The following is a 25,299-nucleotide window of genomic DNA, read 5'->3' on the forward strand; positions in this document are numbered from 1 at the left end:
ACCACCTCACAATTATCTAAACAATCAGGTTGTCAGCGTTCCAAATATCATTCAGAATTAAATCAGAGTCCAAGGCAGAGCTATCCTTAAAGTTCCAATTTAATAAGACAGACATGTTGGCACATCTGTGGAATCCCAAATCTAAAAGCTTCCTGGGATTCCACCCAGTTGAAAGTTCATGATCTTATCCCTACACCCATAAATCCAACACATGGTCCAATCTTCTTCAGCCATGCTGGCATCTCCACCCAGCTGGTTCCGGTCAGGTGCAGAGGTGCAGAGACAAAAGATGTTCTTGGGCTTCTAGAAAGGAATGACAACAACACATTACACAAATCTACTCCTTTCTATTCCCCCTCCCAATTACTAATGAAGCAGCATAATGAAATAATAGAGAGTGTGGGCAGGCCAAAGATCCTAAAAAGTAATATGACTGCATAGAAACACACAAAATCTGGCAAAGCTGCCTTGCACCAACCTGGCCTTCCCATAGAAAAGCAGCCACCTTGAGACATATAAACCATGCACCAACCTGCACACTTATAAGCAACATATTGCATCACAAATAAAACATTTGCAAAAAGGAATAACATTTCTTGTAATAAACATATTCTATAAACAATAAATAAATAAAAATTCCCTAAAAATAATTTTAAAAAGATATTCTATACACAATAAATTAAAATAAAACCATTAAAATATTCTATATACAATACATTAAAATAAATCCATTAAAATATTCTATACACAATAAATAAAATTTGAGATTGTGGAGATGTAATTCTGAGGCCGGTCATTGTGGAAGGTCCTGATGACCACGAGGCAGGAGGCATATGAATTTAATAAATGAAGAAATAAATGCCCTGTGGGCTCAATGGTTTGCTTGCAGATGTTTTATTGTCATTGGTGTGAGATACCTAGCTGGGTCATGAAATGTCTGCGAGAAAACCACTAAGCTCAGAGAACACCAAGGACCTCGCTGTCGTCTCCCTCTTCCTCCCACTCCTCTTCCTCCTCTCAAGATATCCCACTCTTTCTAGCACTGATGATGATGACAATACCTAGTTTGGATAATGAAACATCTGCAAGAAAACAAGCAAGCTCAGAGAGCACCAAGGACCACACAGTCATTGCCCTCCTCCTCCTCTCTGTATACCCCATTTTTTCTAGCACTGATGAGGACACCTAGTTGGGTAATGAGATGCCTGCAAGAAAACCACCAAGTTCAGAGAGCACCAAAGGACCCCACAGTCCTCTTCCTCCTTATCTTTTTCCTTTTTGTCCTTCTACTTCTCCTCCTCCTTTCCCCATAACCCCATTCCCTTCTAGCACTGATGATGTTACTTATCTGTAAGAAAACCACCAAGCTCAGAGAGCACCCAGGACCCCTCATTTCAACCTGGAGCTATCAAGAGTCTCTTCTGTTGGAGAGCCTTGATGCAAGGGAAAACTGAAAGTTTTAATTTTAATTCGGTTTTAGCATTTTAATCATCTTTGCCTCTTTGAAATTTTATATGCTTATATTTTTTAGGTTTTAATGTTTTATTTGTACACTGCCTGGAGTCCCTTTGTGAGAGAGATGGTTGGTTTCAAACTTTGATCAAATAAATAAATCAAAGCAGGGGCTGAGAGAAAATATGGAGGTGTGGTGCTGTCCGTAAGAAACAAACATAAAAAGATCATCCCTGCAGTGTTTCACACTCATGGGTTTTTAGCCTTCATTTAATTGTTAATTTTAATGCTTGTCTATTAGCTTTTATGGCATTATAAGCTGTCCCGAATCAGTTAAGTAGTGAGATGGGAGGTATATAAAGTTAATAAATAGACAAACTCAGTTATGGACATGCAGAACAAATTGGAAGTCTCTAAATGATGGATTACAATTGGTGAGTCTCACAAAAGTCATTCCTCTTTACCCTTTCAAGTATATTTATTTTTTAAAAAAACTTTGGTGGGGATGTTGTCTTTGCATATAATCTGACTTTTATTTTACTTGCAAGTACATTTAGGTTCCTTCTGATAAAGACCCTTTTAACATTCTGAATTTGCAAAAGATGCCGATCGTCTCTTGCAGGAGCACGAGTCATGCAAGAGCTAAACAATCTTAGCATTAGTCCTGGTTTTCATCTGTCCCACTAAACCACAATAGAGTTGATTGGGCTCCGGTTGAGTAAACCCCAAATTGGGGTACCTGAAACACAATTTGCAATTTGTGGATTGACCCCAGGATCCCAGGTCCTGTAGCCCCCAAAGTTTATTTTTAATTATTTACCTATTTGAATTTATTACCCAGCCAACTCCAATGGACTTCCTTGTCCAGTATCACCCCCCCTCCGCTCATTCCTTTTGCCTACTGCGTGTACACTACAGGCCCTGATCAAGGCAAGGAGTGAACTGGTGAACTCATCCAGATACAGAATGTAGGATCATGGTGGAGCCTTAAGGGGAAACTCCCTGTTTTGCAAATCCCCCCTGTTCTGTGAGACTGTCCGCCAAACCCTGTGGGGAAAATCCTCCCAAGCCGCTTCCCCCTCCGCATTAGCCCCAAGAGCCACGGTCACCGACGCACATGGAAACTTGTCAACTCCGCAACCTTGAAAAGAGAAGGGGGGCGGGTTTATCGCAAAAACAGAGCCTGGCAAAAGCCTAACAGGTGGGAAATGGTGTAAGCACTGCAGTCAAACTGACAAAGAAGGAGCGATTGCTTCCTCTGCCCGCTTCTTCGAGCGGCAGGCCTCAGCGGCAATTAAGGCTCCTACTTTTAAACACGGATCTTTCCTCGCCACTTTATGAGGTTGGGCCCGGACTTGCTTTCTGAGCACAGGGCGATGGGCGGTAGTTTGCATGGCATGGCTGGCGCAAACTACCATCCATCTCCCCGTGCTCAGAAAAGCAAGTCTGGGCAAGTCCTTTGCTGGCGGACAGGTTCTGGGACGCCTGCCCACGACCAAAGGACCTTCCCAGACTTGCTTTTCTGAGCACAGGGAGATGGACAGTGTTTTGTGTGGCGCGGCCATTGCCTAGGAGGTCCTAGGAGATCGGCCGCACCGCATAAGCTTCTGCTGCCATCCCCAACCCCGCGTCCATGCTTGCTGGCGGCCAGGCATCTTAGGCAAGTCCGGGGACCTTGCAAAGGCCTTGTGAGGTCCCTGAACTTGCCAAAGATGCCGGCCACACCGTGTAAGCTCCTGCCGCCATCCCCACCCCCACACCCATTGTTGCTGGCGGCCCTGTGGCCCTGCACTATAAGTGAGCCTGGGATCATTGCAAGGCTGCAAAAGGTCACCGGACTCGCTTATAGTGCAGGGCTGTGGCAGGCTGCTCCAGCTGGCCTGCCACCGTCCCCCCTGCCCTGCGCTTAGTTGCAGCTTACTTACCTCCTCGGAGTTGGAAGGCAGCAATAGAGAGCCAAGCAGTAAAAAAGGTAAGTGGGTTTAGATAGGGCTTTTAGAGGCAGGCAGGGCGATTGGTGCACCAGCCAATCAGTGAGGCGGGGCTAGCATAGTGCGGATGTGTGGGGGGAGCGAGTGATGGAGCAGCTTCCAGATGGGCGGGGGTGAGTGAGCAAGGGGGTGGGGCCGGTTCCACTGGTGGAACTGGTTCTAAACGGCTTGCAAGATTTCTGGAACCTCCTATAGCGAACCGGTTAGAACCGGCATGAACCCACCCCTGCTATGGTGCCTTTGGCAGCCAAAACGGAGCATGGGGGGATGTGCATTCCCCCCGCCTTGTTTTGGCTATCAAAGTGCTATAAGAGGCTGTCCAGGGCTAAAATTGGGTGCAGGGGGCCTTCCTTCATGGTACACAGTGGTTAGAGTGCAGTACTGGAGGCTACTTCTGCTGACTGCCGGTTCCTGCCTGCAATTTGGCAGTTCAAATCTCAGCAGGCTCAAAGTTGATTCAACCTATCATCCTTCCAAGGTCAATAAAATGAGGGTCCATATTGTTGGGGTCAAGAGACTGACTATATAAAACACTTAGAGAGGTCTGTAAAGCACTGTGAAGTGGCATATAAGTCTAAGGGCTCTTACTATTTATTTCCTGCTCAGTGGGACTAAGAGTTTTGCTTATTCTATTTCCGAGATCCTGGGTTCCTGATTTATGACTTTAAGATTACTTCAAGAATCTCTGGGTGATTCCTCTTCTCCTGGTTATTCTGCTGTTGTATGCCCCCCCCCCCACTGCCCAATATCTCACCCTGGGGTTTAGATGCTTCCTTCCATTATGTCCCCCTAAGGTGAAGCTGCTGACCATTGGAAAGAGGATGGCATTGTGACTGCAATTTGTGCCATTTCTTTGGCCACCTTTTGACAAAAAGCATGAACTCTGCAGCTAGCTCAATTCTCCTTCTTCCCTTGAAAGACTTTCAGAAGCAGATTCTCTGCTATCGAACGAAATGGGAAGCGGAGGGGAGGGGGGGAAATGTGGGAGAATCTTTGCCCCACATTAGCTCGGGGTCATATTCGGTGAAATGTAGAAAACTCTACAAACTGTCAGAAAAATCCTCAGGGCTCCGAATTTGACAGCTCCAATACAGAGGAGTGTTCTCTCCGTGCATCACAGCAGGAACTGCAGCTAAACTTTATTTAGAGTGAAGGATAGATGAGAAAAAGGGTAGAAGAAGCGAGAAAGAAAGAGATACGTAAACAGCCTCTTGCCGTCTTACGGAAGATTTCCTGACATCATGGATTTTATCATCTTATCGAAAACCTGACATGGCCTGTCAGGAAAGAGAATTGCATCTTCGAGAATAAATTCCTGCATGCTGGAAACCTTGGCTGAACATTTTGGAGGGAAGGAGAGCTAAACGTCAGAGGAGGCTCTCGGGAATTCACCGTAGCCAACTCACCAGAGCTCACTCACTAGAACTAACTTACCACGGCCAACTTGCTGTGGAAAAACCCATGGTAGGGTCTCATGGTCTGCAGATGGAGTCTTGGCATTCCATCCCCCTCCTGTCAGACATTCCAACCATCCCCTCCCAATTGTTGTCAAGCAGAGAATGAAGAAGTAATTATGTGAAAGAGCGATCTACTCTTGACAGACAGCTATATACAAGGCAGTCTGTGCAGCCCAGGGCTCTTCAGGTTTGGGACGGCTTGCTAACAGGGAGGGATGGGGTCAGGAGGACCAAGAGAGGACAAGCTGTGGACATGAGGAACAATGAAGCTCAGGCAATGAGCAAGGACCGCCCTCTCCTGATCCCAGAGCACGGAGAGTGGAGAAAAGGCAGGAACAGCGCAGGCCAACCCAACGACTCGGGAAGAGATTTATATCCCGTTCTAAATGGATAAAATTGTAAACAACCTTGTACAAATTAAAAAGGTGGAAATCCATATCATGCCACAATGCAACAACAGCTAGTTTTATGTTGATTTGAAATTGGTGGTAGAAATGTTTACAGGACAGGTGTAAAGCTTAAGGGAAGATTAAATGAAGAAGACACGGGAGTTAGAAATTAATAATGTATATGCAGAGATGAATAAACATGTATAATTGGAAATGGCATACAATGAAGGATTGCAATTAAAAAAAACATTAGAGTCACATGTGAAGACAAAGAGAAATTGAAACAAGGGGGAAGGAAATGCATATACAATGGATGTATACCGATGTAGAAATGTTGTATAGAAAGAAATTGTAAAGTTTCTTCTTTTTTAAAATAAACCATTTAATAAAAATATTTTAAGAAAGAAAGAAAGTGGAGTTACTTCACTTTCTTCACTGTAATAATTCCTAGAAATTGTTGGTTGTTTCTCCTTCCCTCCCTTTCTTTAAACCCGATCCTATTTGTGCTCATTTGTGATTAACTGTTTATGAGCTGCATTTCCATAATGTTTGCACATCAAATTTATGAAGTGTGCCGTCTGTATTTGAAGGATAAACACAACCCAGCAGTTGGTCCAACTGATGTCCCTTGGAGTCATAACAGTAACACACAATGAGCAATAACATGGATGAAAAAAAACAAGCGAAGAGCCACTGGCTCACTGGAGCGGAGTAAAATCTCGGCCAGACGGTATTTCTTCTCTGTAATCAGCTTCTTTATGTGCTGCATAACTGTGATTGCCTCCTACAACCCGGTCCGTGTGCAAGATTGTTTTTGGAAAACCATGTAGTGGCCATTTCAAGAGGTGTGTGTGTGTGTGTGTGTGTGTGTGTGTGTGTGTGTGTCGCTGAGCCCAATCACTTGCAAAGGTTTCAACTCTCCTCTCAATTACAATGAGCACTAAAAAGTAAGTCATTCACTATTCTCGCATGCAAGCTACCGTGTTGTCAGGGTTCCAAATAACACCCAAAAGTAAATCAGAGTCCGGGGCAAAGGATTGCTCAAAGTCCCAATTAATGAAGAGAGCCATGTTGGCACATCTGGGAAAACCCAAATCTGAAGGCCTCCTGGTTTTCCCCACCCAGTTGAAAGTTCAAGGTCTTGCCTCCACACCCACAAGTCCATCACATGGTTCAATCTTCCACTGCCATGCTGGCAGCTTCCACCCATCCAGTTCCGGTCAGGTGCAGAGGTGCCAAAGATAAAGGATGACCTTGGCTTTCTAGAAAGGATTTTGTTATGGCTACATATCATCTAACTCCGTACAATCCTCTCACCCATTTTCCCACAATAGAAAATGCATAGTAGAATAATAGAAAGTGGCAGGCCAAAGATCGAAAAAGAAAAGATGGCTGCAGACTTGACAGGTGTTTCTCTGAAAACGTGACCTAGTCAGAAAGTAAGTCCTAGCTTGATATTTACACGTGTGTCCAATATAATCCCTACCCACAAAAATAAGCCCTAATTAACACCCCACCCGCTCCAGGATGCACAGGTAAAAATTAAGCTAGGGTGGGGGTGGAGCTGCCCTGCTACTTACCTTTGGATAGTTGCTGCCAGGACTTGCACACCTTGGCCCATTTCTTTTGCAGTGAGCAAGGCTTTCCTGAAGGCCTCTGCAGAGGTCCGGATCAATCTGGCTGCAATATCAGAAGCCAAAGAGGTTCCTGAAGGCCTCTGACAGTGAAAAGGAAGCCAGGGGCAACGCAAACAAGTGAGGTGAGTCAGTAAATGACATCCCCTCCAAAAATAAGACTTGAGCCTTTTGTGGTGGGGAAAAAATATAAGAGAGGATCTTATTTTCTGGGAAATACGGTAGATCCATCATCCCACTCCTTCCATGGCAGTGCAAAGAAGGGCAGGGAGGGGTCTTGACTGGGTGGCCACTGGGGTGGGTAAAAAAAGTCAAGAAGAGAGCCAGAATCATGCAATAAAAGACCTTATCTTTTTAACGTGTGTTGCATCTGAGAACCTACTGTCAGCTTACAGTCAAATTCCGTTTAGGATCTTTGGCCTGTCACACTCTCTGTTATTTTATTATGCTGTTTCATTAGTGGGGTAATTGGGAGGGGGAATAAGTAAGGAGTAGAATGTTTGTTGTCAAAATAAAACATTCCTTTCCAGAAGCCCAAGCTCATCTTTTGTTCTCTACACCTCTGAGCTTGACCGAAAGTGGATGGGTGGAGATGCCAGCGTGGCGATGGAAGATTGGACCATGTGATGGACTTGTGTGTGGGGGGGCAAGATCATGAACTTTCAACTGGGTGGAAACCCCAGGAAGTTTTCAGATTCGGGTTTCCACAGATGTGCCAACATGTCTCTCTTAATAAATTGGAACTTAGAGCAATGCGTTGCCTTGGACTCTGAATTAATTTTGGATGATATTTGGAACACTGATGCCTACTTTCTTACTTCAGACTAAGCACACACCCACTTGGCTCAATTCACAAATTGTTAAGTGGCTGTGGGAGATGACCAGGCTGACAGACAACTCATGTAACCCAATGAGTGTCAAGAGCAGGTTGGAAAGCGAGGACCCAGGAAGACAACTCTTGAGGTTGGCAAGTGGTTCCCAGCCAAAGACCAGATGCTGAAGCTGTTCTTGAAAGGACTAGTGCAGGTGTGGCTCAATTATAGACACTGGTGACTTTACTGCTCCAGGGGGTCTAAGACACCTCACCATGGTCAACTCACCACCGCCAACAAGCCACGACCAACTTGCACCGAGACAACTTGCTGCAGGGCAAGAGTTATACTAATATCAGAGAAATGATGGAATAGAATCATTAAAGAAAGGATGCAAAAGGAGGGACAGAATGAAATGGGAATGACAACAATTAAAATATTTTTAAATTGCTTTAGCTACTTAAATTGAATTGTTGAATTGTCCCACAGTGAGATGGCCATGGAGAGTTGTCCCACTGTGAATTGGCCATGCCAAGTTGGCTGTGATGAGTTGGCCACACCACATTGTCCCATTTCGGCTCCAAGAGCTGAGCTGAGCGCCTGGGAACAAGGTGCTCTGCCAGGATTTGGTTTCTGTCACCTGCGCTCCCACACCTGCTCTGGTGAGGATGTGCTAAGGATGTGGAGGAGTGTAGTCTGGATCCCCAGCAGGGAAGGACTGCATTCCAGATGAGTTTAGATGGTTTGGTTGGGAGGAAGAAAGTCACATCAGCTCCTCCCTAGAGGTTCTTGAGATATACTTTTGGTGAGGCAAGTTGTTTGCTTGTGTTTGGCAAGATTTCATCTATAGTGTGAAGACCAACAAAGGGAGCAGCTTAGAAGGAACTCTGCATATCTTTTTTGGATTTTGGAGCTTGACAGAGGATCTGTCAACTCCTGAGGCTGGGAACCTAGTGGATCAGGCCCCTCTGATTGGGGAGTCTATGTCCGTGTAAAAGAAGTGTGGTTAAAAAAGTGAAGGTTCCCCTCGCATATACAGTAGGTATGTGCTAGCTGTTCTCCACTCTAGGGGGCGGTGCTCATCTCCATTTCAAAGCCGAAGAGCCAGTGCTGTCCAAAGACGTTTCCGTGGTCATGTGGCCGGCATGACTAAATGCCGAAGGTGCACGGAACACTGTTCCCTTCCCACCAAAGGTGGTTCCTATTTTTCTACTTGCATTTTTACGTGCTTTCGAACAGCTAGGTTGGCAGAAGCTGGGAGCTCACTCTGTTATGCGGCGCTAGGCTTTCGAACTGCCGAGCTGCTGACCTTTCTGATTGACAAACTCAGCATTTTAGCCACGGAGCCACCGCATCCCTATATTCCCCAAGTGAGGTTGCAGCCCCATTTTTTACTTTTTTGACACAGGCCAGAGATGTCCCTGATCTCTGCATTCAAAAAGTGGAAGGGAAAATACTCAAAGCGATCATTGTGGTGACACTTGACAGGATTAAAGTTTTTGGATAGAGTTACCACCCTTTCTGTTTTCATGCAATTCTGCTAAAAATGAAGCATTATATTTCAGAATACAAAGCTTTCCCGTTGCAGCTGTAACCTTTTTGTATCTGTGCATGAATTGAATGTTGAATTGCTCTTGAATCAAATCTTGTTTCTTTTCGACTCTCCAATTGGATTTGAGCTTATCTGCACCCATCCAGGTGAACGTTGGCACTCGTCACGCAGCATCCTGGTAAACGCTCAATATCTCAATCCTGGCCATGGAACAGGAATTCCAGATGCCAAAGGAGGCAGCACATCTGTTTGAACCTCTGCCTTGGTTATTGCTTCCTGTCCGACATTGCCAGATTTCGCTTCAAACATTTTCAGAGCAAACATATTTCAATTGTGTTGCAGCCTTTAAAAAGATATTGAAAACTGGCCTTTGAAAGAGAAGATAAAACAAAATATCCCTTTCTCCTCTGGGCCCCAGCAGGAAGAAGCTGGCTACAACAAAATGTGAGCACTTTAATGTCTCACAAAGGTGCCTTGTGTTGCATTTTTATTCAAGAAACAAAACCTACCTGTTCCTTTCTCTGTGGAGAATGAAAAGTGATGTGGGAAGAAATGGACAAGAGATTTTATCTGTTAAAAATAGATTAGTGAAGGGAAGGGAACAAGAAATGATACTAAACTGTACTTGGGTTTATGGAAATACCATCCCAAGAAAACATAAACAGAGATTTGAAAGAGACACCTATAACAATAGAAAAAGAAAGGGAGAGGAGGAGAGGAAAGGAAGAGGAGGGAAAGAAGAAGAAGAGGAGGATGGAAGGGAGAGAAAGAGAAGGAGAGAGGGTAGGAAGGGGAAGAGGAAGAGTAGGAATAGGGGAGAGGTAAGGGAAGAAGGAAGGGGAAGGAGAGGAGGAAGGAAGGAAGTAGAGAATGGAGGGAGGGAGAAAAGAAAGGGAAAATAAGGTGGTGTTAAAACAGGCACATGGGATGGCAAATAAAGCAACCCAAACTGTATATTATAACCTTTTAAATGGAATAACAAATGTATAAGAATGACAAATATAAAGAATAATAATAATGATGTGAATGTATACCTATAATTGTACATAAGAGAATTAAAAAAAACTTGTCCCCCCCCAAAAATAGGCCAGAAAAACCTTGATTTTCTTCATCAAAAACATATTTATTTTAGGGAACAGTGTGGATATATGTTTGGGTGAAGATTTATGGCATTAGGAAATCAGGGGAGAAGCCAACAATTGTCGTTCCATGCTTGATCCCACCCCAGTTTGGGATTATTCCCAGAAAATTTCTTGGAAAATGCTGCAGAGTTGCATTGATTGCAAAGAAATGTCAGTGAAACAGGCTCTATTAACTCAGCCCTTCTCTTGATCAATAGCTTAATTGCCTTCTGTATAGGAAAGCCTTTAATTTAATTAACCACCCCCCCACCTGCTTAGCTGATTTTTTTTAAGTGACTCACTTTTCTTTTTGGTAGCTATCATGTTTTAAGACAGAGGTGAGCAGGAAGCCATGGTGGCTCTACAGTGCTGCAGGGACCAATTGGGGTGCCTGACTGGACTTCAAGGGCAGCCCCATATAGAACATAGTGCAGTAGTCAAGCCATGATGTTACTAGGACATAAGTGATTGTCTGAAGCAGGGGTCTCCAACCTTGCCAACCTTAAGCCTGATGGACTTCAACTCACAGAATTCAGGACCTGGTCCATGTGCAAGATTGTTTATTTGGAAAACCATGCAGTGGCCATTTCAAGAGGGGTGTGTGTATGTGTCACTTGCAAAGGTTTCAACTCTCTTCTCAATTACAATGAGCACTAAAAAGCAAGTCATTCACCATTCTCCCATGCCAGCTGCCATGTTGTCAGGGTTCCAAATAGCATTCAAAAGTAAATCAGAGTCCAAGGCAAAGTATTCCTCAAAGTTCCAATTTATGAAGAGAGCCATGTTCGCAAACCCAAATCCGAAAGCTTCCCTGTTTCCCCCACCCAGTTGAAAGTTAAAGATCCTGCCCCAACACCCACAAGTCCATCACATGGTCCAATCTTTCACTGCCACGCTGGAAGTTCCACCCATCCAGTTCCGGTCAGGTGCAGAGGGGCAAAGACAAAGGATGACCATGGCTTTCTAGAAAGAATTTTGTGGGCTCCTGGGAGATTAAATCCTCCAGGCTTAAAGTTGCCAAGGTTGGAGACCCCTGGTCTGAAACACCCCCCAACTAACCTATCTCAATGAGGACCTTTGCAGCAACTACAACAATCCACGTTCTACTTAGCAGCAGCCAGAAAAATCCATCCCCAGTTCTCTGGAAAAATTCTTGATTTGAAGTTTCCAGGTCTGTTGTCTCTTCTGTCCCAGACTGAAATTCTCAGGTCCTCTCTTTACTCTTGCAGTTCTGGTTCTGGACTGAGGAGGGGCTCTGGTCAAGGGACCAAGGCTACCCTTTTAATGAAGTCCCTTCTACTCAGCAGTGGGCGTCACACAGGGGTGGGCTCTGGCTACTGTTATTGCCGGTTCGCTCATGCACAGTAGTAAATAAAATAGCTTCTGCACATGCGCAAACAAGATGGCAATGCCAATAGAACTGGTTCAGGGGTGTGTCTGGCTGAGTTACTACCTACTTGGCTGAACCAGGCCAAACCGGTAGGAACCAACCTCTGGTGTCACATACGGTAGCAACTGGTTTGCACAGAATGCAAAAATGTGAGTGTGTTTGTGGCAGCAAACATACAGCGATGATATAGAATAGGATAGTGCCAAGGTGGGCGGGCGGGCGCAGCCACTGGTCAGAACTACTGGTTCTGAATCGGTCTGAACCACCAGCAGCCCACCGCTGCTTCTAATCAAAGGTCCTGGGAGGTGAATGTTGCAGGCCCAGAATGGGTTGACTCCTTCCCTCCCTTCATATATAATCTGCAGAGAGGCTTCCAGAATCCTAGAATCCTCAAGGAACCCCAAATTCTGTTCAGGAATCCTGTGAGTTCCCTGCTCTAATAGATGCCGGTGAAATATGAACACTAACCTCACAATCAATACAGAAGCTGAGTGAGGTACTAATACCATTCTATAAAGACTTAGTAAGGCCACATCTAGAGTACTGCATCCAGTTTTGGTCACCAGACTATAAAAAAGACATTGAGACTCTAGAAAGAGTGCCGAGAAGAGTAACCAAGATGATGAGGGCACTGGAGGCTAAAACATATGATGAACGGTTGCAGCAACTGGTGAAGAGAAGGACCAGGGGAGACATGATAAGAGTCTTCAAATATTTGAGGAGCTGCCACAGAGAGGAAGGGGTCAAGCTATTCTCCAAAGCATCTGAAGGCCAGACAAGGAATAATGGATGGAAACTGAACAAGGAGAGATTCAACCTGGAATTTTTCTGACAGTGAGAACAATCAACCAATGGAACAGTTTTGGAAGTTGTGGGAGCTTCATCCCTGGAAGCTTTCAAAAGGAGACTGGACAGGCATATGTCAGAAATGGTGTAGAGTCTCCTGCTTGGGTGTGGGGGTTGGACGAGATGACCTACAAGGTCCCTTCCAACTATTAATCTAACAGAAGTGGTGCAAAGAGCCATGGAAAGAGCCATGCTCGGCATCACAAGACAAGATAGAAAGAGTTGCACATGGATGAGAGAATTAAGGAAAGTATATGATGCCATCAGAAGAGTAAAAGGATGGAAATGGGCTGGTCACAGAGCAAAAAGAATTGAGACCAGGTGGACCAAGGCAGTCATAGAATGGCTCCCACTTGATCAAAAGCATCCACAAAAGAGGCCTAAAACAAGATTGAGTGATATTAGCAAGTATTGTGGGGCCAACTGGCAAAACAAATATCAGGGCCATATTGGTTGGAAACATGCGGAAGAAGCCTTCATCCTGCAGCTGATAGTCAATGGGTAGAATGATGAAATCCAAATTAAGCCATCTCTGGTTGATGAGGGCCCCATCTTGTTTAAACATAATTTATGAAACTCCCTTTATAATTGACATCACTATCATACCTGTCAGAGATTGTGCTTAGGTTCAGAAGAGGAGTATTTCTACAATCAGCAGATGGGGAATCCTATTACAAGCTTACCCAATAAACTGACTCTTATTCCATCATGCAAATATTCCGCGAACAAGCGGCTCAACATAGGGGAGTCCCTATGTTAGTTCTCAAGAGTGTGTATTCCAACCCCTAAGCTTGCTCCCTTAATTATTTTTAGCAGTTAAGAGGCCTGACAATGCTACTCAGAGTACTGAAGTGTTCCGGGGAGTGCTCCTGATTCATAAACTCAGACCATGATTCCATGTCTTTGTCAGGCCTGCAGCCATCTTTTCTTTTAGATCTTGGGCCACATTTTCCATTATTCTACTATGCATTTTTTATTGTGGGAAAATGGGAGGGGGGATTGTATGGAGTTAGATGATATGTAGCAATAACAAAATTCTTTCTAGAAAGCCAAGGTCATCCTTTGTCTCTGCACCTGACCGGAACTGGATGGGTGGAAGCTGCCAGCATGGCAGTGGGAGATTGGACGATGTGGTGGACTTGTGGGTGTGTGGACAAAATCATTAACTTTCAACTGGGTGGGAAAAGCGGGAAGCTTTCAGATTCAGGTTTTCCCACATATGCCAACATGGCTTTCTTAATAAATTGGAACATTGAGCAATACTTGGCCTTGGACTCTGATTTACTTTTGGATGCTATTTGGAACCCTCACAGTCTTGCTCTCAAAATGACGGACGCTGTGGCTTCCTCCTGCATGTTGTTCCTTCAGCTCATTCATCATAGAATCCTATCTTTGGAAGAGGCAATTGAGGTCATCAAGTCCCATCTTCTGAATAGAAGGGAAACTAAATCAAAACTTCCCTGCAGAATGGAAAGTCCAGTTCTGCCTGAACACATGTAGTGAAGGAGCCCTCATCTCCCCAGGTTGCATTGTCTAACTCACTGTTTCTCAACCCGAGCAACTTTTAAGATGTATGGACTCCAACTCCCAGAATTCCCCAGCCAGCTTGCTGACTGCTATTACAGGTATTCTTTGACTTATGGCACAAATGAGCCCAACATTTTTGTTACTAAGTGAAACAGTTTTAAGTGAGTTTTACCCCATTTTATGACTTTTCTTGCCATGGGTATTAAGTGAATCAATGCAGTTGGGTTGTGGCCTATTGGCCGCCAGCCCCTTCAGTAGCCAAATCAGAGGAGGAGGAGGAGGAGGAGGAGGAGGAGGAGGAGGAGGAGGAGGAGGAGGAGGAGGAGGAGGAGGAGGAGGAGGAGGAGGAGGAGGAGGAGGAGGAGGAGGAAGTGTGGGAGTCAGGGTCAGCATCAAGGCAACCTGAGAGCTCCAAGGGGGAAGAGGGAATGGAGTTATCAGAGAAAGAGACAGAGGCAAAGCCTGGGCAGTCTGTCAGCCCTCAGATGGAGAGTCAAAAGCCCCCAGGTCTGGAGGTGGCTGATGTGGAACAGGAGGAACAGTGCCTGATGCACAGATGCACAGAAGGCAGAGGAGAGCAGTGGAAATCTATGGGCTGATCCTTGGGACAGAAGAGCCACCACTGCTAGCGAAGCCCCACCCTAGCTCTGGGGATCAAAGGCAGGGGGTGGAGATGAATAGGTGTGGCCGACAACTATTCATCTCCCTGCTGGACAGTCTTGTTAGCCTGCAGTGAGAGAGAAACTTTTTGCCGGTGCTCCTAATAAAAGAATCTTTGAGTTTACTTCAGAGGGTTTGTGATGTTTGAAGAGATGGATCAGAACAAGTTGTTAAGTTAGCAACATGGTTATTAAATGAATCTGAATTCCCCATTGACTTTGCTGTCAGAAAGTCACAAAAGTGGATACTGCAACCGTCATAAATAAGAGTCGGCTGCCAAGCATCTGAATTTTGATCATGTTGCAACTGTCATAAATCTGAGAAATGGTCATAATGACCACTTTTTTCAGTGCTGTTGTAATAAATTTGAATGGTCACTAAATGAACTGTTGTAAGTTGAGGACTTCCTGCATTTCCTCTTGTTTTATTATTGTATTTTATGTTATTATTGTCTGATATTATTTCCTGTCTCTTAGCATTCAAGTGGAATTAATATTCTTGCAATTTAAAACTATCATTGACCTCCTGGCCTCTGGAATAACAGAGGAAATGGCCTTCTTAGAGATACTCATTTAAAAAGAGTAATCATGCTATCCTCAGCTTTTTCTTCTCAAGACCAAATGTTCTGAGATTCTTCCATTTCTCTTCATTAGTATTTAATTTTTAATCTCCTGGGCATCTTTGTTGCTTTTTTCTGCATCTACTCCAACTTCTCTAAATGTTTCTTAAAATATGATATCCAGAACAGGACACAGAATAAAGTGGAATAATTACTTTTTATGATTTGGAAGGTTTGCTTCCACTGATGCTATCCAAAACTTTTTTGCATTGAGATCTTTCCCATTCTGCAGCTCTAGATTTTTTTAAAATTTCCTTGTCTTTCCTAAGAAGAATTTTGCATTTGTCTCGGTTAAAAACTTCAGCTCATTCAGGATGGGGAATTAAGAGTAGGAGAGAGGGTAAGAAAGAGGAGGAGAGGGGAAATAGAGGGGAAGAAGAAAGGAGGAAGGAGAGGAGGAAAGAAGAAAGCAGAGAAGGGAGGTTGAGAAGATGGAAGGGGTAAAGTTGTTGCAAAATAAGATGGAGAAACGGGGTGGCAAGAAAGTGACCCAAACTGTATTCTATATGTGTGTAAAAATGATTATAGAGATTAATGATGAACAGAAAGATGTTAAATAGCAACTATAAGAATGTATATCTATGAATTAATTTGAAAGTGAAAACGAAAAAAACTTTATAATTTTTTTTTTGCATTTGTCTCCGTTCAAACTTCAGTTCATTCAATAGTTTTGAATTTTATTTCCATGTTTTGGGATACAAGCCATCAGCAAATCTGATAAGCGTTCACTTCATTTTCTCCAAACAATCAGGAAAAGTGTCAAAGAACGCAAGAGCCAAGATTGATGCTGGGGAAAAACTCCCCAGAAGGGAGCTGTTGACAAGCACTCTTCCAGAACGATTGTCAAATCATCTAGGTAAACTCTTAATTATGCATCCAGCCCACACTCAATGAGGGTGTTAATCAAAGGGCATGTTGAAATGCTTTGTGGAAAAGATATAGCTACATCGTTCTTGCTCTATTAAAGATGTTACCTAATTTAAAAAGAAAAAGAGAGATGAAAGCGAAGTCTGAGAAGATGACCACTTGACAAATCCATGCCCACAGATTTCTAGTGGTTGTTTTAAAGCCAGCACACCTAAATGAGGTAACCAGCCTATAGAAAGGACATGGCTGTTGGGCCTGGAAGCCATCTTTTGCATTGGGCCTTCAGGCCTGCCACTTTTAAGGCTGTGCAGAATTGGGAGGTGGGGGGTTCTGGTCAGGTGCAGAGGTGCAGAGATAAAGGATGACCTTGGCCTTCTAGAAAGAATTTTGTTATGGCTACATATCAGCTAACTCTGTACATTCCCCCCTCCCATTTTCCCATAGAAAATGCATAGTAGAATAATAGAAAGTTTGGCAGGCCCGAGATCCATAAGAAAAGATGGCTGCAGGCCTGACAGAGGGGCTGTCACAATTAGGACAAAGAAGAGGAGATCTGCCTATTTTCCAAAGCACCAGAAGGCAAGACAAGAAGCAATGGGCAGAAACCAATCAAGGAGAAAAGCCATTAAGAACAAAGGAGAAACTTCCTAAAAGTGGGAATAATTAACCAGTGGGATGGCTTGCCTTCAGAAGTTGTGGGCACTCCATCACTGGAGGTTTTTAAGAAAAGACTGGATAGCCATTTGTCTGAAATGGTACAGGGTCTCTGCTTGAACAGGGGTTGGACTAGAAGACCTCCAAGGTCCCTTCCAGCTCTATTCTGACTGATGGATTTTCCCTTAGCTTCACTGCTGAACTAAGGCATGGGCCCCTGGCCCCTTCCTTATGCCCTGGAGAAGGAAGCAGTAAATGAGCCCTGGCTGCCTTCAGTCACCATCACACCACACCCTGGCTCCTGATTTAGCCTCAGTTACAGCAATTTGGTTGTCTCTGCTGGCTGTTTGCAGGCAGGCTCACTCACCTCTTTTCTATCCTCTGGGTATCTCAAGGGAGCTTTCTGCAGGCTTCTCTCCAAACAGGTTTGTTTTTAATCAAAAAAAGCAAAAGAGACTCATTTTTACATGTTTGCTTCACTGGCTTTCCAGCAATAATGGATGTATAAGTAGACATTTATATGGGGTGGCATGACAGATTGGAAATAAAATGAAGGGTAGAAACATGTGAGCAGATGGTTCCTGATCTCTTTGTCATGAGCTCACTGCACCGTGCAAGTCAGGTTATACATTTAAGGGTTAGCCTTCGGTACTTCGGGGGGTCTGGGACCTACAACCTGCCCAAAGGGGCCACTTTCTGCTGGAAATGCTGTGATTACACCATATGGTTATATATCTTCCGGCAATATTCCCACCCAGGTAACTCTCCATCATGCAAGCAATAACCAAGCGTGTCTTTCAAGTCAAGATTTTATTTTCTTTAGTACCTGTGTTCATGATAGAAAGCTGAGTGATTTTTACCCCCAGTTCTGATGAAAATCCAGATTTATAGCTGCAGAAAAATGTCCTCCAATGGAAAAGAATATCAGCACAGAGCGGAGTTAAAAAACGCCAGGATGGTGTGGCACAATTGCTGAGATTTGTCGCTCTCCACTGAGGGCTGCCTGGAGCTCTAAATGAAGGACAACCTACCACTAATGGCCGTGAGGGAGGGGATGTTACTCACCAGAACTCTTCCTGTGGATCTGGGTGAAAGAGATTTCTCTGGAGGAAACATGGACCAAACGTCTACGTGGAAAGTGCAAATGGAAGCAGAAATAAACTCACAGGCTTTGCACATGCCTGAAAATCAGGCCTCTGAAAAAGTAATTAGCTGGGGGTCTGTGAAGGCCTAGCAGTTAAGATGCAGAGCTTATTGACTGGAATGTTGGCAGTTTAAAACCTGAGCTCCACGTGATAGCAATAGCACTAGCACCTAGACTTATATACAGCTTCACACTGCTTCACAGCCCTCTCTGAGCAGTTTACAGAATCAACCGATCACCCCCAACAATCTGGGTCAGCAAAGTCAATGGGGTGCCAGCCCTCAGGTTGCCACCCAGGGGGAACCTGTCCATCACCATGTCCGCTTGGCCATGCTTAGACGCCACTAACGCTGCCACGTTGATGTTGCCTCTCTGATGTCGATTGAGCCTGTAGCTGCATGTGGCTCTTCTACTCGGGTGCAACTGCCTTCTCTGATGTAACTCTTTTGCTCCGATGCGGCTAACCAGGAAAGAGGCTATGATGACACTGGGTGGGGGTGTGGCTGAGGGTGTGGGTCATGGTGATTGGTGATGGTGGGTGGGTATCATCTGGGTGGAGTTGTGGGTGGAGCTGGGTGGGGTAATGGTATGTGTATATATATATATATATATGGGTAATGGTTTTAACTTGGTTAGAACTGACTTGGATTTGATTACCTTTGTATCATTGTCATTTAGTGCTGGTTATCACGTAAGTTTCTTAGATAGAGATAAAAGTTTTTCACCAAACAAATTGAATCTCTGTTTGTATGCAATGTGAACGCCAGAACGTGACAGGGGGAAGCTGGAGTCACTTAATCACGTCATTATTTACTTAATAACTGCAGTGATTGGCTTAACTAACATGGCAAAAAAATTAAGATCGGGCATGGTTCACTAAGCAATAGCACGTAGACATATATGCCGGTTCCCAGTGCTTTTACCAACTTCTCTAAGCAGTTTACAGAATCAGCCTCTTGCCCCCAACAATCTGGGTCCTCATTTTACCCACCTTAGAAGGATGGAAGGCTGAGTCAACCTTGAACCTGGTGAGATTCAAACTGCCAAGCTGCAGGCAGCCAGCAGTCAGCAGAAGTAGCCTGCAGTACTGCACTCTAACCACTATGCCACCGTGGCTCACTTAACAACCATCATGCATAACAAAAGAAATTCTGGTGTCAATTATGGCCATAAGCTGAGAACTGCTGGTCCTTTAGTACTTAGTTGAAAAATTCTGCAATTTTCTTCTCCCTTCCATTCAGCTTCAGGAAAGAGAATCTTTGCTTTGAAATTTCCTTCTGATATCTCTTGCTCTGTAGTAAGCTCAAAAGGCATTCTTTAGCCTCCTGAGAAGAAGGTGACAAAACAATAACTCTTTCACAGAGGAGAAAACATCCATAAACTAGCAAAAGAACCCACCCTCCCACACACATATATTTTGCACAGTATTAGGGAACAATTCTTTAATACCAATAGAGCACCGTGACTGTGGAATATCAGCCCCAGGCTGCTGAGATTATATTAGATTCATCTTTATTACTGCCGTAATTATAGGAAGCAGACACTGTATACATCAAATATGTATATCGAATATGTTCAGAGGCCCACGCTTCTAAAATCTATGGATATAATAAAAGGTAAACATAAAGTACAATAAAAGTACATGAAAATAATAAGGGAAATAATAGTGATGATCATCAAGATTAATACAATTCTTCACTCACAAGCAAGACAAATTAGATCAATTAGAAGCACGAAACTGAGAGACACACTGGAGAATCTATCAGCATCCTGCTCACACAAAGAATACATTGCAGTTTCAGTCTGGGTTTCATCATCCAGGTTTCTTCATAGAATAGAATAACAGAGTTGGAAGGGACCTTGGAGGTCTTCTAGTCCAACCCCCCTGCTTAGGCAGGAAACTTGAGCTGGTAAGGATTGAACTCTTGGCAATTGGCAGAATTAGCCTGCAATGCTGTATTCTAACCACTGTGCACCATGGGTGGATGGATGGAAGGAAGGAAGAAAGGAAGGAAGGAAGGAAGGAAGAAAGGAAGGAAGGAAGGAAGGAAAGAAGGAAGGAAGGAAGGAAAGCAGGCAATAGCATTTAAGACTTATATACTGCTTCACAGTGCTTTACAGCCCTCTTTAAGCAGTTTACAGAGTCAGCCTCTTTCCCCAACAATCTGGGTTCTCATTTGACCCACCTCAGAGGGATGGAAGGCTGAGTCAACCTTGAGCCAGTCAGGATTGAACTCTTGGCAGTTGACAGAGTTAGCCTGCATTGCTGTATTCTAACCACTGTGTACCATGGAAAGAAGGAAGGAAGAAAGGAAGAGCAATAGCACTAGACTTATATTCCGCTTCACAGTGCTTTATGCAGCCCTCTCTAAGTGATTTACAGAGTCAGCCTATCACGCGCAACAATGGGTCCTCATTTTACCGACCTCGGAAGGCTGAAAGGTTGAGTCAACCTTGAGCTGGTGAGAATCAAACTGCTAGCAGTGGGCAGAGAGAAGGAAGGAAAGAAGGAAGGAAGGAAGGAAGGAAGGAAGGAAGGAAGGAAGGAAGGAAGGGCAATAGTAGTAGACCTGTATACCGCTTCATAATACATTACAAGCCCTCTCTAAACAATTTACAGAGTCAGCCTATTGCCCTCAACAATCTGGGACCTCATTTTACTGACATTGGAAGGACAGAAGGCTGAGTCAACCTTGAGCCAGTCAGGATCTAATTATTGACAATGAACAGTGAGTTGGCTTGCAATACTGCATTCTAAGCACTGTCGCCACCATGGCTGCTATAATGTATGTATATATTTGTAACTATATTTTTCAACCAAAATAGGGGGTACCAGATATCTGAACCTGCAAAGGAGAACACAGAGAACTTGAAAGGAGGACAGTTGGGAAGAAAGGAGGACAGAACAATAGTTTAACTTTCTTGGCGTCTGCAAGAAAAATACTTGGGATATGTGTATATGAAATGGTTAGGTTAGGTTAGGTTTATTAGTTTTGTATGCCGCCCACTCCCGAAGGACTCCGGGCGGCTCACAATAAACAGGAGAGGGAATAAATAAGACAATACAAAAAACAATTTTAAAAACCACAACAGTCACAATTAAGACAGGGCTGAGTGCTTTAACAGCCCCCAGCCTGCCGGAACAGCCAGGACTTCGTAGCTTTACGGAAGGAAGGGAGGGTAGTAAGGATCCGGATCTCCACGGGGAGCTCGTTCCAGAGGGCCAGAGCAGCAACAGAGAAGGCTCTCCCCTGGGGGGGGGGTTGCCAGCCAACATTGGCTGGCAGATGGAACCCGGAGAAGGCCAAGCCTGTGCGATCGAATTGGTCTTAGGGAGGTAATTGGCAGGAGGCGGTCTCTCAGGTACCCAGGTCCGATGCCATGTAGGGCTTTATAAGTAACAACTAGCACCTTGAAGCGTGTCCGGAGACCAATGGGCAGCCAGTGCAGCTCGCGGAGGATAGGTGTAACGTGAGTGTACCTAGGTGCACCCACAATCGCTCGCGCGGCTGCATTCTGGACTAGCTGAAGTCTTCAAACACTTTTCAAGGGCAGCCCCATGTAAAGCGCATTACAGTAGTCCAGTCTTGAGGTCACGAGGGCGTGAGTGACTATCTGAAGTGCCTCCCGGTCCAGGTAGGGTCGCAATTGGTGCACCAGGCGAACCTGGGCAAAGACCCCCCTGATCACAGCCGATAACTGATGATCTAAAGTCAGCTGTGGATCCAGGAGGACTCCCAAATTGTGAACCCTCTCTGAGGGGCGTATAATTTCACCCCCCAGACTGAGAGATGGAATAATTAGCCAATCTTTGGGAGGGAACATCAATAGCCATTCAGTCTTGTCGGGATTGAGTGCAAGCTTGTTCGTTCCCATCCAGACCCTGACAGCCTCCAGGCACTGGCCCATCACTTCTACTGCTTCACTGAGTTGGCATGGGGCAGACAAATACAATTGTGTATCGTCCGTGTATTGGTGGTATTTAATCCCGTGCCGCCGTATGATCTCACCCAGCGGCTTTATGTAGATGTTAAATAGGAGGGGGGACAGGACCGAGCCCTGCGGCACCCCATAATTGAGGGGCCTCGGGGTCGACCTCTGTCCTCCAACCAACACTGACTGCGACCTGTCCGAGAGGTAGGAGGAGAACCACCGAAGAACGGTGCTTCCCACTCCCACCTCTCGTAACTGTCGCAGAAGGATACCATGGTCGATGGTATCCAAGGCCGCTGAGAGGTCAAGGAGCAGTAGGATAGGGGACTGACCTCTATCCCTGGCTCGCCAGAGATCATCGATCAGCACGACCAAAGCAGTTTCCGTGCTGTAGCCAGGCCTGAAACTGGACTGAAAGGGATCCAGATAATAGGTTTCATCCAAGGACCGTTGGAATTGAGAGGCCACCACTTTCTCAACAACCTTCCCTACAAAGGGAAGGTTGGAGACCGGACGATAGTTGCTCAAAATGGCTGGGTCCAGAGACAGTTTCTTCAGGAGGGGTCTCACCACCGCATCCTTTAAGAGGAGCGGGAAGGATCCCTCCCGGAGAGAGGTGTTAATTATCGTCTGGATCCAGCCACGTGTTACCTCCCTGCTGGTCGAAACCAGCCAGGAAGGGCACGGGTCCAGTATACAAGTGGAGGCGCTCACTGCTCCCATGGTCTTGTCCACTTCCTCAGGCGTGACAAGTTGAAACTCAATCCATAAACTCCTCTCAAGACCTTCCCCCGGTACCTCGGCTGGTACCATGCAATTGGAGTCCAGGTCTGTCCGAATCCAAGCGACTTTATCTGTTAAATACTGAACAAATTCCTCAGCTCTACCTTGCAAAGGTACATCCGTGTCCCTCCCTTTCAGGAGGGAGCGGGTGATCCTAAACAAGGTGGCTGGGCGTGATTCAGCGGACGCAATAAGAGCGGCAAAATGCGAACATTTCGCCGCCCGTATTGCCACGAGATAGGCTCTGATATAGGCTCTCGTCAGTGCTCGGTCTGACTCAGACTTACTGGCCCTCCATCGGCGCTCTAGACGTCTCTTTTGGTGCTTCATCTCCCGGAGTTCCTCAGTAAACCAAGGAGCTCTCCTGGATCCGCTACCTCGGAGAGGCCGCAAAGGCGCAATCCGGTTTAGAGCCCCCATCGCCGCTGCATTCCAGGCAGCGACTAAGGACTCGACCGGACTGTGGACGAGAGTGTCAGGTATCACTCCAAGCGCCGTCTGAAATCCCATAGGGTCCATCAGGCGTCTGGGGCAGAACCACCTAATTGGTTCCTCCTCCCTACAGTGGGGGATTGGTTTCCAAAAGTCAAGCCTCAGTAGGAAGTGATCAGACCATGACAAAGGCAGGATCTTAATACCCCTCAATTCTAGATCACGCCTCCACTGCTCCGAGAGGAATATGAGGTCAAGTCTGTGACCCGCTGAATGAGTCGAACCCCGGATTACTTGGGTCAAGTCCATGGCTGTCATGGAAGCCATGAACTCCTGCGCCCCATCAGAGCGTTCACCAAGCGTAGGCAAGTTGAAGTCCCCCAGCACCATGAGCCTGGGGAACTCTACCGCCAGCTCGGCTACTGACTTGAGGAGCAAGGGGAGAGCTGTTGCAATGCTGTTGGGAGGTAGGTACGTTAACAGCAAACCCACTTGACCCCCAAGGTCCAACTTCAACAACAAGGACTCACACCCGACAAGCTCTGGAGCAGGGATCCTATGAGGAACTAATGACCTTCGGATGATGACAGCCACTCCCCCACCCCTTTTCTGTGGTCGCGGCTGGTGGAGCACCTGAAATCCCTCTGGGCACATTTCAGTGAGGGGGACCCCTCCCTCCGGGCCCAGCCAGGTTTCAGTAATACATGCCAAGTCTGCCCCCTCGTCTACTATTAGGTCCCGGACGAGGGGAGCTTTATGAACCACAGACCTGGCATTTAGCAACAACAGCCTGAGACCAGGGCCCTGACAATTCTCACCATCTGGCCCTGGAGTGGAACTAACAGGGCCAGAAGGGGGGATCGCTGTGATGTAGTGGACCCTCCTTCCCCGGTAATGGCTAGCCCTGAAGTTCCCATCGTACCTGCCCCTCCCCATAATGACCGCAATGCTCTGGCCCACCCCCGCAACTGTAGACCCCATTTCCCCTCTCACGGCCTCCGCTCCTTCCGGCAGGCGATTTGAATCAGTCATACTAGGATGGGAGGTAAGCCTGGGCCTCCCTACCACTTCTGCAATCGGACTCAGTGGAGGAGGTACCAGGTTATAATCCCAATCCTAACATACATACACAGCCACTTACCCAGACAGTCCCCACATAAGTCAATTAAAACACAAAAACTACAACAATAATGAGATTTAAAAAAGTGGGTACAGACATCAAACAGGCACACCATACACACCACATTCATTAAAATTTGCGAAGCACTGCGCTAGTGTGATATAAAAGCGATGGTATAAAGGAGGAGGGAGAGCTGCTCCACTCCTCTCCCTTCCTCTAGCTCCCAAAAAGACAACCAAGGCCAAAGGTCCAAAAGTCGGTATTGTGCAGGTGATTGTAGATGGAGGGGGGTAAGATGTAGACTCCCAATGTTAGCAAGCAGCAACTTTCCAGTCTCACACCCTCCAGATCAAGATGAAGATTAACACAATCACCTATAACGGACCACGTGCAGGGGAATGCCTTGTCTTCCCCCTCTCCTGAGGATCTAAAAGGTCCAAAGTCTGGGGGTCCAAAGTCTGGGGGTGGCTTGAACAGATCGAGAAGGAGGAAGGGAGAGCGCCGATCTTTAAGAGACCAAGTCCTCACCCCTAAGGCTGCCATCCTCTATCGCTCCTGACCCTAACCCAACCCCAACCCTAACCCTAACCCTAGCCCTAACCCCAATCCTAACCCTCTCGAACCCTAACCCTAACCCTCACCCTGACCCTAACCCTAACCCTAGCCCTAACCCTAACCCCAACCCTAACCCTACCCCCAACCCTAACCCTAACCCTAACCCTAACCCTAACCCTAACTCTAACCTCTATCAGTCCTTCCCACAGGCCGAGTGCACCATCAGATGGATGCTGCCCAAGTACCTATACCTATCTATAAACCTATCTATACCTATCTATGCCTATCTATACCTATCTATACCTATCTATACCTATCTATACCTATCTATACCTAACTATCTAGGGGCAGTGGCGGGTAG

The sequence above is a fragment of the Thamnophis sirtalis genome, unplaced genomic scaffold, assembly GCF_051295495.1.
Source record: "Thamnophis sirtalis isolate CommonGarterSnake01/CBP01778 unplaced genomic scaffold, rThaSir2_p1.2 scaffold_2, whole genome shotgun sequence".
Lineage (NCBI taxonomy): Eukaryota > Metazoa > Chordata > Lepidosauria > Squamata > Natricidae > Thamnophis > Thamnophis sirtalis.